General features: G+C 32.1%; 1 pseudogene across 1 annotated transcript; it reads left to right on the forward strand.

The window, feature by feature from the left end:
* Positions 1 to 4,269: 4,269 nt before the first annotated feature.
* Positions 4,270 to 6,536, forward strand: LOC111285331 (dehydration-responsive element-binding protein 3 pseudogene; annotated as a pseudogene). The gene has a single exon (XR_016343098.1). The product of XR_016343098.1 is annotated as a dehydration-responsive element-binding protein 3 pseudogene (transcript).
* The last annotated feature ends 6,223 nt before the right edge of the window (positions 6,537 to 12,759 follow it).

The raw sequence follows: 12,759 nt of genomic DNA on the forward strand, positions 1-12,759 counted from the left end.
CTCCCAGATTTTATTGAACAATTATGAACATAATTATGACTGAATACTTCATTTTTTGGATGCAAGAATTTGAGGGTTTTGACACTCCAGCCTGGTTGAGTGGCTGTCAATCCTGAATGAATATTACAAATTATAGGAAAAATGTATTCCCTTGAAAAATATATGAAGAAGAGAGCTAGATGCAGGAAGCATGACACTAATGAAAGGAGTCATGAATGTGGGTGTTATCACAAGTGGCAGCCTGGGCAGTGTAATACTGAGTACAGAATTGGTTCTGAGGTCCAAAAACCAACTCATGGGACAGCTAGGGCTGCTGGGTTAATTATGAAAAACTAAAGAGAAAGTAAAAAGAAACAAAGAAAACAGAAAAATCCTCTGATTATTGGTGCATTTTACTGCACCACAAATTGGTCTGCAGACAAAAAATAGATCATTATAAAAGAACAACAATGAATACAGTAAAAAGATAAATGTACATGAAATCACTTAGACATCCAGTGTACAAACCATGACATGATCTGTTTGTTGTCTCAGAATTCATAAATTGACCTTTTACAAAACATAAGAGTACACATAGAAACAAGATAATTAATAAGCTATGGACACATGCAGTCGGTGTATTGTGCTGTCCATGTGGTAATTAAGGTTTTACAAACTCTTCCTGTCTGAAGCCGTAATCCTTCATCAAACATCATCACCCCACCAAAACTTGAACATCCAGCGAGAACTTGTTTCTCAAGGCTTAGTTTTGTGCTAAAACAGTGAATGTACTGCAAAAATTCAATATTTCTTACTAAAAGATCGATGTCTGCTGTACAAGCCTGTTGATCACTAATTAAATCTCTATGCATAAAGCTGTTTCAGCTTCCGCTGCTGAGTGATGGCAGCTGGTAAAGTTAATTTCAAAGTCCACATTCACCCCCAAGTACTCCCTTTTCAGTTTGGCGGTGGAAAGTTAAAATGAAGCCCTGCTGACTTGATGGGTTATCGTCGTTTTCCACATTCATGACCAGCTCAGCTTTACCCTTTCAATTATTGAGTTTTTGTTAAGATAAGCTAGCCATTGCCTCAAAATTTCTGGTGGCCCTATTTGTTCAAATTTCGTACTTACAGTTCTTAGTTTCTTACATCAGTTCATGGAGCATAGAACTGCTGATCAGCAACGTACAATATCAAAACCAAACAAATCGAAGTTTCTCTAGATGTATCTTAATTTACATATTAGCATTTTTCATATTTATACACATAAACAAGCTAGTAAGTTGAAACAATATATATAATAATAATAAAATGAAACAACCAACTTTTGCCATATTAATTGTAATGGGTACATGTTAGTTACCTCATTTTGCTATTGGTGTACGGGGCAAGACTTTGGTGTTCCCAACCACTGGCCATAGCTATATGCATTTGATCCGTATATCCAGCCGTCCTAATGGCAGCTGCCGTCTGATCAGACTTTCTCTAGAGGTGTTTCCGGCTCCCAATCTCTCTCGTGTGCAACCCAATAATATAAGTAAAATTGCTTGATGGGTGTCGAAAATGCTAGCTAGTATATACCTGGAGCCATGGACCGAGAAGGTAGTTCATTATTATTATTATTTGATATATAAAATGTCAAGATTGAATTTTGATTATTGAAATTAAAAATTTAACATTTTAAAATAAATCATATAATTGTTGACATGATCTCATTACTGTTATAAAGATACATCCCACATTTTTCTTCAGAAAAAATGAATTACTTAGCTTTTTGCCCCTTTAATATAGGTTAGATGAGGTGGTTGAATCACACAACAAACATCTCCAAGAAAAATCAGCACTATGATCTTAAATTGTTGGTGTAGCTCGTTTCCTGGAAGATGCGACATACAGGGGCCACATTCCTAATCCACATTTGTGGCCATGGATCATATTCCAAATTAGACGAATCAAAATTGTACACGGATATATGCATGTAAATGTGATCAATCGAGAGAAAAGAAATCTGGTTTTATCATATATGTTCATGTATGGGTCCATTATATCAATCAACAACTCAGTTATGGAGGTACAATTTCAACTTCTTTTGAAAGTACACCGTTACGTAAGATAGTTAATACTAGGTACTTCCCACATTTATTACAAACCATAACATAAAATTATCCTTCTACGTACATACCAAGAAACCTGATAAAAAATTAACAAGGCTAAAAGGAAAGAAAAAAAAAAAACCCCATTCTTGTCAACCCTTCTATTCTACAATGTGACATTTAATGACAGGTTCAATGAAGGGAATCCAATCTTAGCTTTTTGTTCCAAAGGGTTGTTAAATTTATGTCCGAATTTGACAATTTTAGGGTTTCTGCATATCTTGCAGTAGTAGCATTTGGAGAATTTGAGGTTGGTGGCAAAAGAATTTTTTTGGGGGTAGGATAATAATGTCTGCGGAAGTACGTACTTTGTTTGAAGGCCTTTTGAACTTGATATAATTTGATTTGTCTAATCAATTTTTATATGTGATATTGTCTTCTTAACGACAATTGCCACTTGGCATTGTACTTGTGGAGACGCAATCCAACTCATACAACAGTATATAGAGCCTCCAAAACGCAATTTGAGTGTTTAATGAAGGTACAATATTTAAGTTTATCGGTGGCAAAATTTAGTTGAAGCAGCTTTAATTGGCTTATGCATTTCTCTATTATTATTCATGATGGGATATCCTTAATTAAAAGCAAATTATTTATGAATTTGGACTTAACACAAATGGTGTATGGATTTACAAATTAAATTTTAATTTTTAACGATTGCAAATATTTTTTCTATTATTTAGGTGTCGATGTACAAAAAAAAAAAAAAAATTATACCTATATATTACCTAGATTTTTTATGGGGTAAAGTGGAGTATATCTAGATACAAGAATAATAGCTTGCAATTAAATTGTTTTAAGAAATGAATCAAAGAATTAATAAGCTTGACCAATGGTTTGGTCAAAAAAAAAAAAAAAAAAGACCAACGGTCATTCAAAAAGCTTATAAAATTTTGTTTTCAAAGGTTCAAATATATATATTTATGGTCACATACTAAATTCATGTATATTAGTTTCATTGAACGTGAATTGATGCCAAAGAACCAGCGAAGGCTGGCGGTCAAGAAAGCCCCGATAGCAATACGAAATTACCAATTCTTGACGATTCCCGTGAAGGAAGGGTTCGACGATTCCTTGCGGAGAAGGGGACCCCCCTTGACTTGCTAAAGCGAAGTCATTTTTAAGATGTGGAGTACCTTCATTTAATTAATAAAATAGTTCAAAGGCACTATTTTTCTTTGTAATAACACGCTTCGAGCCCCCATTTGTTGGTTGCAGCAAGGTCGTAAATCGTCCTGGACCATATAATGAAGCGTGACTCATCTCTAGGGCTGGAAATCAACTTAACAACTACCAAATTATGCATGATTTGGACCATCACCCATGAGATTTATGGGTCCCTAGCAAATATAATTGGAAAGATCTCTTTCTCTTACGACTTTTATGTAGTTCCTTTTAAAAGGGAGATTTGAGCACAAGATAAAAAGAAGCATTCAAGTAGAATATAAAATTACATAAAATAAAATATTTACTAGATACAAAATAATATCATTTAACTTTTTTTTTTCATATGTAAACTCAATACTATCAATTGAAACAAAACTTAGTACATGATAAACTTATAAAAATAATAAAAATAAATAAATTTGATGTTACACGTTCAATTTATGGCAGATAACAACGCTCATTAGATACATATTTAACGGGGACTAAATGTTCGATAGACAATTGATTGTAAATTTTTTTTTTCAATATTTTTAATTGACAATATTAACAAGAGATACTATTGAAGTTTTTTTGTTGGGTTCAACCACTTTAAATACGAGTGGTACAAAAGAAAAGTATTACTATCCTTTTGTCTTTCCTTTGATTGAATCTAATCCATGATGTCACTTTAACCACCGAGGCTTGCCCTGATTCATTGAAAGCTTCGGTGCTACAAAACAAAAGTGTCGAGCAGCTTCAGTTTTATTGTTTCTTCTTTTTATTTTTTTCCCCCGTTAGCTTATTCATTGAAAGCTCTTTCACTTTTACTCAGAGCAATGGTTCGCTTTTCAATGTGTTGAATCCAGCACCATTTTTCCTTCTTATCATGTATCGTTATCAAGAATGTGCTTTGATCTGCAGCCACCCCAGGCCTCGCGATACTGATGATAAATGACATAAATCAATGATTCATAAAAGAGGATGAAACAAATGCTGGTCATTTTGTTGCACCCCATTAATTCATCCTTCTTTTTTATGGGTTTTGCGTTTTCAAAAAATTAGTTGAAAAAAGGGTGAATGGACTTAAAAATTTCGACTCAGTGGGTGTGAAAACATCAGGAATAGCATTTATTCTTGCATTGGCCGATCGGACCCATTGAAGATATCAGTTTGAGCTTTGAGGCTGTTCTGCTGTTTCCAACTTGTGACCCCAATTAAATGTTGGCCTCAATTTTTTTTATACAAGTTGATATTAAAAACACAGTTTAGTCATCTTATCAAGAATCAATCATCAAAGGCAAGAAAAAAAAAATCTACATAATATTATAAGGTAATAAAAGGAAACAATATGACTAGACAACACTGTAAACCCTAGATTGGCTACCTTGTAACATATATATTATGAAATAGTTGCATATTCGCACCGAACAATCTGGGGGGAAAGCTGTGATGGAGCTGTGTATAAATAAATTATAGAGACCAAGGGTGAAAATGGTGATAAAAAATCATGAATTGGGTTGGTGATGATGGGGTGATGAAGAAGAAGATAAAAAGGGGGGGAGGAGGTAAATGAACAGTGGAAGGGTGAAAGTGGTAAAGATCAAAGTTGAAAAAAATATTAAATTAACGGGGGTTGCGCGGTACTAGAGAACGGGACCGCATTAAACCATAGGGTCTAGCAGGGTGCCCATTTCTTATGTGGGTCATAGCTTTCTCTCTCGATGCTTATAAGTGTTGTCTGTCATTGGGAAATGATGAGGACAAAGTATTTGGTTTGATCAGGGAAAATAGCTACTAGCAATAGCAAGAAGCAACTCTCCCAAGGTGTATGACCAGGCCCCTCCTTTCTTTCTTTCCTTGCTCAGCTATGTGCTCTCTCACACTGTCTCATCTTCGAAAAGCCCACACTCGCTTCATCCAATAATATTTCCTCAACATTTCTCTTTGCAGTGAAAGAACAAAAAAAAAAAAAAAAAGAGGTACTTCCCATTGGGTTTTTCTTCTGTTTTGCTCCCAGACAGAAGAAGCTGCTCCCAATCCCTAAACATCTCTCTCCATTCAACACTTCCACTTCAATTTTCTCTGTTTTGGCAGCAAACAACTACAACGCCCCCTGTTTTTTCCCTGTCTTAAATTTTGCTTCCAAATTAAACCCTCTTTTGGTCTCCGCTACCCCCAATATTACCACACACTGTCTCTCTCCCTAGTTATAGTGTGCTTTTCCTCTGTACGTTTAAAGAAAGCAACCCGTGGCGGAGCTAGCAATATAGCTCTAGCGACTCTAAATCACCACTAAGAAAAAAAAATGACTGAGCCGCAAAGTTCAGAAACAGAGAGCAGCTCCAACTCATTATCTTCGCCTCCGCTATCACCCTCATCTCCAGGTTCAACTCATTCACCTCCTAACTCGGTCCCTAGCACAACCACCACTCCAAAAGCTAAACCGGAAACCACCTCAGATTCTAATAAAAAGATCAAGAGAATGAGGGATTCAAGCAAGCACCCAGTTTACCGCGGCGTCCGAATGCGAAACTGGGGTAAATGGGTGTCCGAAATCCGCGAGCCACGCAAAAAATCACGCATTTGGCTCGGTACTTTCCCTACCCCTGAAATGGCAGCTCGTGCACACGACGTGGCTGCTTTAAGCATCAAAGGCAACTCAGCTATTCTCAACTTCCCTGAACTCGCTAACTGTTTACCTCGACCCGTGTCTTTGGCACCCCGTGACGTCCAAGCTGCAGCTGCCAAAGCTGCCCAAATGGACAAATTTGACTCTCCATCATCATCCACTTCCAGATTGTCATCGCCTTCATCGCTTTCGTCTTTGGTTTCTCAGATGGACTTGTCTTCAGGGTCAGACGAGTTAAGCGAGATAGTGGAGCTGCCAAGTCTTGAGACAAGTTATGACTCGGTTGAGTTGAAGAACGACTTTGTGTTTGTGGACTCAGTGGATGGATGGTTTTATCCTCCACCTTGGCTTCAAAGCATGGAAGATTGTGGGTATGTTTGTGATCAGTTAGTAGTGCCGGAGGGCGTTTTACAAAATGGCTTCGCAGAAGGTTTGCTATGGGATTATTAGTGTTTTCTTTTCTTTTCTTGTTCTTTTCCTTTTTGTGTATGTGAATGTCGTGAGTGTGTATTATTTCTTTTCTTTTTTCTTTTTCCGGTTTTAAGCCCTTCTGCTTTTTCCTTGAACGGCTAAAACTGTCTTTTTTATTTTTTGTTCTCTCTCTGTTTATGTGATATGTTTCCCTTGTACAGCGTTTAGAATGGGAAGGAAGAGGAAAGTGTCATAAATTTCTTCCCTTCTGGTTGGTACAAGCACGTCAAAGGCCTTAAAGCCTTTCTTTCTTTTCTCCCTCTGCTAAGAGACACCATAACACAAGCTTGAAATCAAGTTCAACAATGAAAATTCTATGCCTGTTCTGTTATTGAAAGAAAATATAAATTTCTATGAAAATATAGTATGATAAAAAAAAAAAAAAGTTGAGAGAGTTGAGACAGTACAACTGCAAAATGCAGTTTGGATATATGATACAGGGCTTGTCAAACATAGAGTAAGAAGGGGGGACCTGCCACTAAAAAGCTCTAATTCTCCATGTCATGAATGCTGAGGTTTGCTTTTGGCAGATGCATGCCAGAGGGTGAAATACAGTGAAGTGTCAAAGTGACAATTTTCCCCCATTAGAGTAACAGTATCTATCTACGCTTTTCTACTTTTTAACTTTCCATAAATATATATTCTCTTTTCTTTGCCCGTCATAGATGAACAGTAAGTAGTTGTGTTGTTCAGTCAGTTTCTGCTTGGATTTTTGTTCTTCTTTAGATTGAGTTCAAAAATGGTGGCTAGAATTGCCCTCGTGCATGTAATAGAATAATTGGATTTTTTTTTTAATTTCTCTTTCCGGATATTAGACAAAATCAAAGCAAAATTATATCTGTTCATCCTTGGCAACGAATAATTAAGGATGGATGATCCCAATCCAATCCTGTTCTCATCCCTCTCTCTCTCACTCAAATAATTATGTTGTTGAAAGCTCAACAAATTTTCCAAATAGTGATAAAGGGCTGCCAATTATAAACTCTTTAAAAAGAAGATGTAACGGTTCACAGGAATTTAATTTCTTACCAACGTCTTTGGTGTTGATATCAAAAAGGTGTCTTCTTTTAGTAAGCAGGAGTAGCTTGCTTTTCTTTTGTTAAATTTATGAGATACTAATAACAATAATAATCCTTTCAAAGCATAATATAGAACTAAAGACTAATTATTACTAATAATTAACTTTTAATATAGAAGCCATATTTTGGTGGGGGTCCATGGGGTTTTTTTTTTTTTTTTTTTTTTTTTTTTTCTAATGGAGTAATTTTTGTGGCTGGATAGCATTATTGCCACATTCACCACTCTCATGAAAGTGGGTTTAGCCAGATCATCCCCACGTACGCCTAATCCCAATCCTCTTTTGAGAGAGAAAAAAAAAAACATGTTGCTTATTTTTTTTTTAATCTTTAGTAGTATAAGATTTTCCTGACTAAGGGATCCTTGTCTGTTATTTGTTAGCACTGACTTTCGGCCATATCTCTGGAAGAAGAATTGCATACGCCTCTTCTTTTTAACTTTCTAGCTACAAAGATTATCTTTCTTTCAGGGGCAATTTAGTATATTATGCCAAAAGAATAGTTCGCTGCTTTTTTAATCTGATTAATGACAGATCGAGAACACATGATGTTATGCATTGTCTGGTAGCTGAAAACGTTGAGTTACATTTTCAATGAATAATAATTCTCTTGCTATTTTAAGAATCTAATCCAATGACTTAAGAACATTAGTTTAATTTTCTGATTAAAAAATTGAGCAAAAGACAAAAAAAAAAAAAGTATTTTAGTAGTAATTGATTTTCTTTTTTTTTTTTTCTCGTCAATGCTGTATCTATATTTATTACATGCATCAATGGTAAAATGTAAATGAATTTCTTTACTGGGTTTAAATTTTTAAGATTAGCAAATTTAACTAAATGCGGTGATTAATTAGCTTTGTATAAATCAATACTGATTTGCCTTTTATGGTTTTTTTTTTTTTTTTGTCAATTTCATAGTTACTTGGGAATGTGGTAAATATTATAAAGTACGATTTAAGTGAATTTCTTTTATGATTCTTTTTTGTAAAAGAGAATACAGTTTTATAATAGAACACATGATGCAGATATTAAAATTTTAATAAATATTTTATTAAATAATATTTTTTAAAAATAATTGTATGATCAATTAATTAAATTAAATTTTAAATTAATAAATTAATAATTAAATATGTTAGAATTTGATGGCTTGCCACATTGAGTAGAGAAATAATATTTAACAATGATCAAGAAATTTACTATTCAAGCCAACAAAAAGAATGTAAGTAAGAGCACAGAGCCGAATTTTGGGTCAGCAAAATATGTTAGACCAAGATAATTAATAACCATGTTTTAAATATTTCCTTCACATTCTAATATAACTCTTCTCTGTTTGTTCCATATTTATTAATATGGAATGTTGTACGTACATCCGACAAAGATGTTGGTCAGCTTTGCAGCCGGCTATATGTTGAACAATTCACACAAACAAATGGTGTACAAAGCTGAGAGGTTATTTAGCCAAGAAGACTAGTAGTTGCTGCTTTTATGCTTTAATTTGATCATGTCAACACCTATTTAAAAAACCCATTTCAGAATACAAGAATAAAGTATGCTAATTGGAACTTGCAATTTAGCTATTGCAAAATTTGAAGTATTAATACTTAAAATTTTCTAACATTTTAATATTGGTATATATCGATAGTCGTATAATTTATTAATAGAATATCAATTTTTTAATTTCAATAATTATAATTAATTTTTATCATCTTAAATATATAAAAAAAATTTATTATATTTATTAATTATTTAAACATTTGATTCGATTATTGAATAACGTACTGTTAATGCTTTTGTGATTTTTACATGGTAGTACAAAAATGTGAGGCTTTAAAGACAAAATATACTTTTATCAACAAAAGATATCTCTTTCCCTTTCAAAAAATGCAGCCAAATAGCGAATACCCCCCAATGGGGTATATGTTACAAATTTCGGGTACTTCATATAAATTTTTTGTATGTATCTCTACTTTCACAAATTCTAAAGCAACAAAAGAAAAAAAAAAAAAAAAAAAAACCACCATTTTCATGGAATTTTTTTATCATTTTCGTAGTAGACAATTTAACTTTCCTAGAAACAACAAATAATTGATAAAACCAGAAATGAAACATTTTTTCTAGTGAATCTTCTTTGATCTCCATACGCCTACATGAATCTGAAAACAAAATTTCCCATCTCTCTCTCTCTCTCTCTCTCTCTCTATACATATATATATATATATATTATGATCTATACATAGGGATCCCCACCAATATCAGACACCAAAATCTTGAAGGCCACTTCCCATCTTTTTCTTTGATTTTTGGACGCGTTTTCTCCACCCGTAGTAGATTTCTTTGTACGAGAAATGATATCCTTTATCAACCCATTTCATAGCTGTGAGAGAGATTTCAAGCTTCTTCTTCCCAAAAAAATGGTCCCAGATATGCTATGGCCTTTTTTGTCTTGTTATTTGATGACTTTTTTTTTCAATGTCTCTGTCTCATCTGTTTCTTTTTTTTTTTTCTTTTCTAAATTTTTCTTCTTTCTTCTTTTAGGAAAGATGAGTCTGGGTTTGTTTTACTATTTTTTATAGGAAACTTTTTATTTACATCCATGCACGTTGAGGGTTGAGGGTTGAGGTTATGTTTGTTTTCATTTCAACATGAAAAAAGCCATAATTTGATATACGTTGATTGTTTTCCCTTTTGTCACATCTAAATGTCAAATAAATTAATTAAAATATGCCTTGTGAATTAGATATATATATATATATATATATATATATATATATATTAGACTCATGAGTGAAGTCAAAATTTTTGTTTTGGAGCCGAAATGAAATTATGCATTATTCAAAATAATTTATTCAAAAAATAATATATAAGATACCAAGTTTAAACACCATGATGTTATAATTACGTAATAATGTATCAAATGATTTTAAAGAGTGAAAAATATGATTTCTAATGTTATAATTCATATAATTTAAGATAAAAATAAAAAATTTTATAATAAATTAAGAGTGATGCTATTTGCATTCCAAAAAACTCTCAATACATCTAAAAAAATTAACTTTTAAGAAAATTACTTAAATAACCATTAATTAGTTACTTTTTAATCTTTTACAACCCTTTTCAGTAAGATGCCAGAAATGAATTTTTGAAAACTTTTTTAATGTATCGAAATTTTTCAAAAACTTCTTAAATCTACCAAAAATTTATTTCCAAAAAATATTACAATTATCCGAAAATGCAATTCCGAAAAGCATTGCAATTATCCAAAAATATATTTTCGAAAGTAATTTTTTACTTCAACATCTTTGATGCGATCTCTTAATTAATGTTTGACACAATAATATTAAATGTCCCTTACTGTGATCTCTAAATGGGTTTGTAATGATTTCTCCAACATATGAGATATTTAAATCCAACAATAAAAACTTTTAATATTTCAACCAAGTAGTGTCATTCAATAATGTTCACAACAGTTTTTCAATTCTAACAAACGAACATTTAAAAGAAATCATTAATTATGAATAACACTTGTGCAAGTGACTATTGCACTATGTGTAATAAGGCAGTCATGCTCCATCGCACATGGTGTAGCATCCAATTTGCACAAACACCTCTTCACATATAGCAATTCCTCTCAGATACACATCTATCAAAATTGCAAAAATGTTGCAAACGTTCTTAAACAAATAGTGCCTGATGGTCGAAAGTTTAAAAGTTTCTATTGACGGATTTGCCAGTCTACTAATGGCATAATGATGTCAATTCTAGTGTTTCATAAAGTTATTTGATCTTTATTAGTGGTAAAAAGTTATTGTGTGTCATAAATTTATTTCCAAAAGATTTTGAAGGATTCTGAAAATGAATGTTCATAAATCATTGAGAAATTTAATAAATATATTTTTGAAAATTCTTAAAGGTTTCCAAAGATGAATATCCAAAAGCTTTGAAGAGATTTTAAAAATGAATTTTTAATATATTAAAGAAGTTTCAGAATATCTATTTCTGAAAACTTTCAACAATTTTTAAAAATTCATTTCTGGAATATTCAAATCACCACCCCAAATCGCATCCCTAAACTTAAAATCTTAAATCTTTTAAAATTAAACACAAAATCAAACAAAAAAAAATAAATGATTTATCTATGATTTTAAGTTATCTAACATCAAATGAGTGATTGGGGCTTGATTTGGGGTTTGATTTGGGGTTTAATCCCTAAAAGGTTTAAAGTTTTCAGTGAAGAAGAGAAAGGATATTAGAAGATGGGTGTTTGGGGTTTTTTAGTAAATTAATATTTTAATTTGGAATATGAAGCAAAAGAAGTAATGCGTATTAATAGTAATGGGATGTGAAAAGAGGAAGTAAGGTTGCAAATAGCACCATTCCAAATTAAAGTCTAACTACGAACTTAAAAAGACAATGGATTATACCTTTTTTAAAAGAATTATGGTAGCTTAAAAGAATATATATTTAACATACATATACTTTCATCACTTATCGTCTAGAATTATGACATGTGAACTACCACATATGTAGCCTTCATTTGCCATTTAAGACCATTAATTAGGCAAATATTCATTTTAAGTTAACTAATTGTCTTTCCTTCTCAATATTATCTATTTGTAACTTTCAGTTTTCATTCTTCAAGAAAAACCTATTCATCTAACTTTTGATTCTAAGAATAAATATTTTTTCACTTAATTTAAAAAAAAAATTCATTCTCTTTATTGGATTTAGGTTTTTTTTTTTTTTCCTGTTTTAGGTTACATCGAGTACTTTCTTCAATAGCCTTTCCATGAAAAATATTTCATGAAAGGTATGTTATGTCCAATTGAAACAGAACAGTCTTCTTTTGATTTTAAGAATCCACTTGAAAAAAAAAATCCATTATCTCAAAAGAAATCACCAAATTTAAAATTTGTTTAATAATCATCTGACCACCCATTTTTCATTCATGTTATTTAAAGTTTCTCATACAATGCAAGTATATTTTTTTCTTTTCCTAATTATAAAAACTATATTTTTGTTATATTATCGTTGCAATATAGTTTTGATTTAATAGCAAAGATTTTAATGAAAAATGTAAAATATATCACAACAATTGATTAGTGACTTAAAGATATAATAAATAACTATTTTAGTTTGGATTGTGGGTTAATTCATAAATTAATTGATATTCATTTGACTTTTTTGATCATGAAAAAGATGGCATCTTTTATTTTTATCCATTGTGACTTTTTCACCTTTAAAATTTATGAAATATTTGAAATGTATCCAAAGGGTGTTCATGTTTATTTTATTTTTTGAAATATATC

The sequence above is a fragment of the Durio zibethinus genome, chromosome 6, assembly GCF_047325235.1.
Source record: "Durio zibethinus cultivar Kanyao isolate XHJ-2024 chromosome 6, ASM4732523v1, whole genome shotgun sequence".
NCBI classification, from domain to species: domain Eukaryota; kingdom Viridiplantae; phylum Streptophyta; class Magnoliopsida; order Malvales; family Malvaceae; genus Durio; species Durio zibethinus.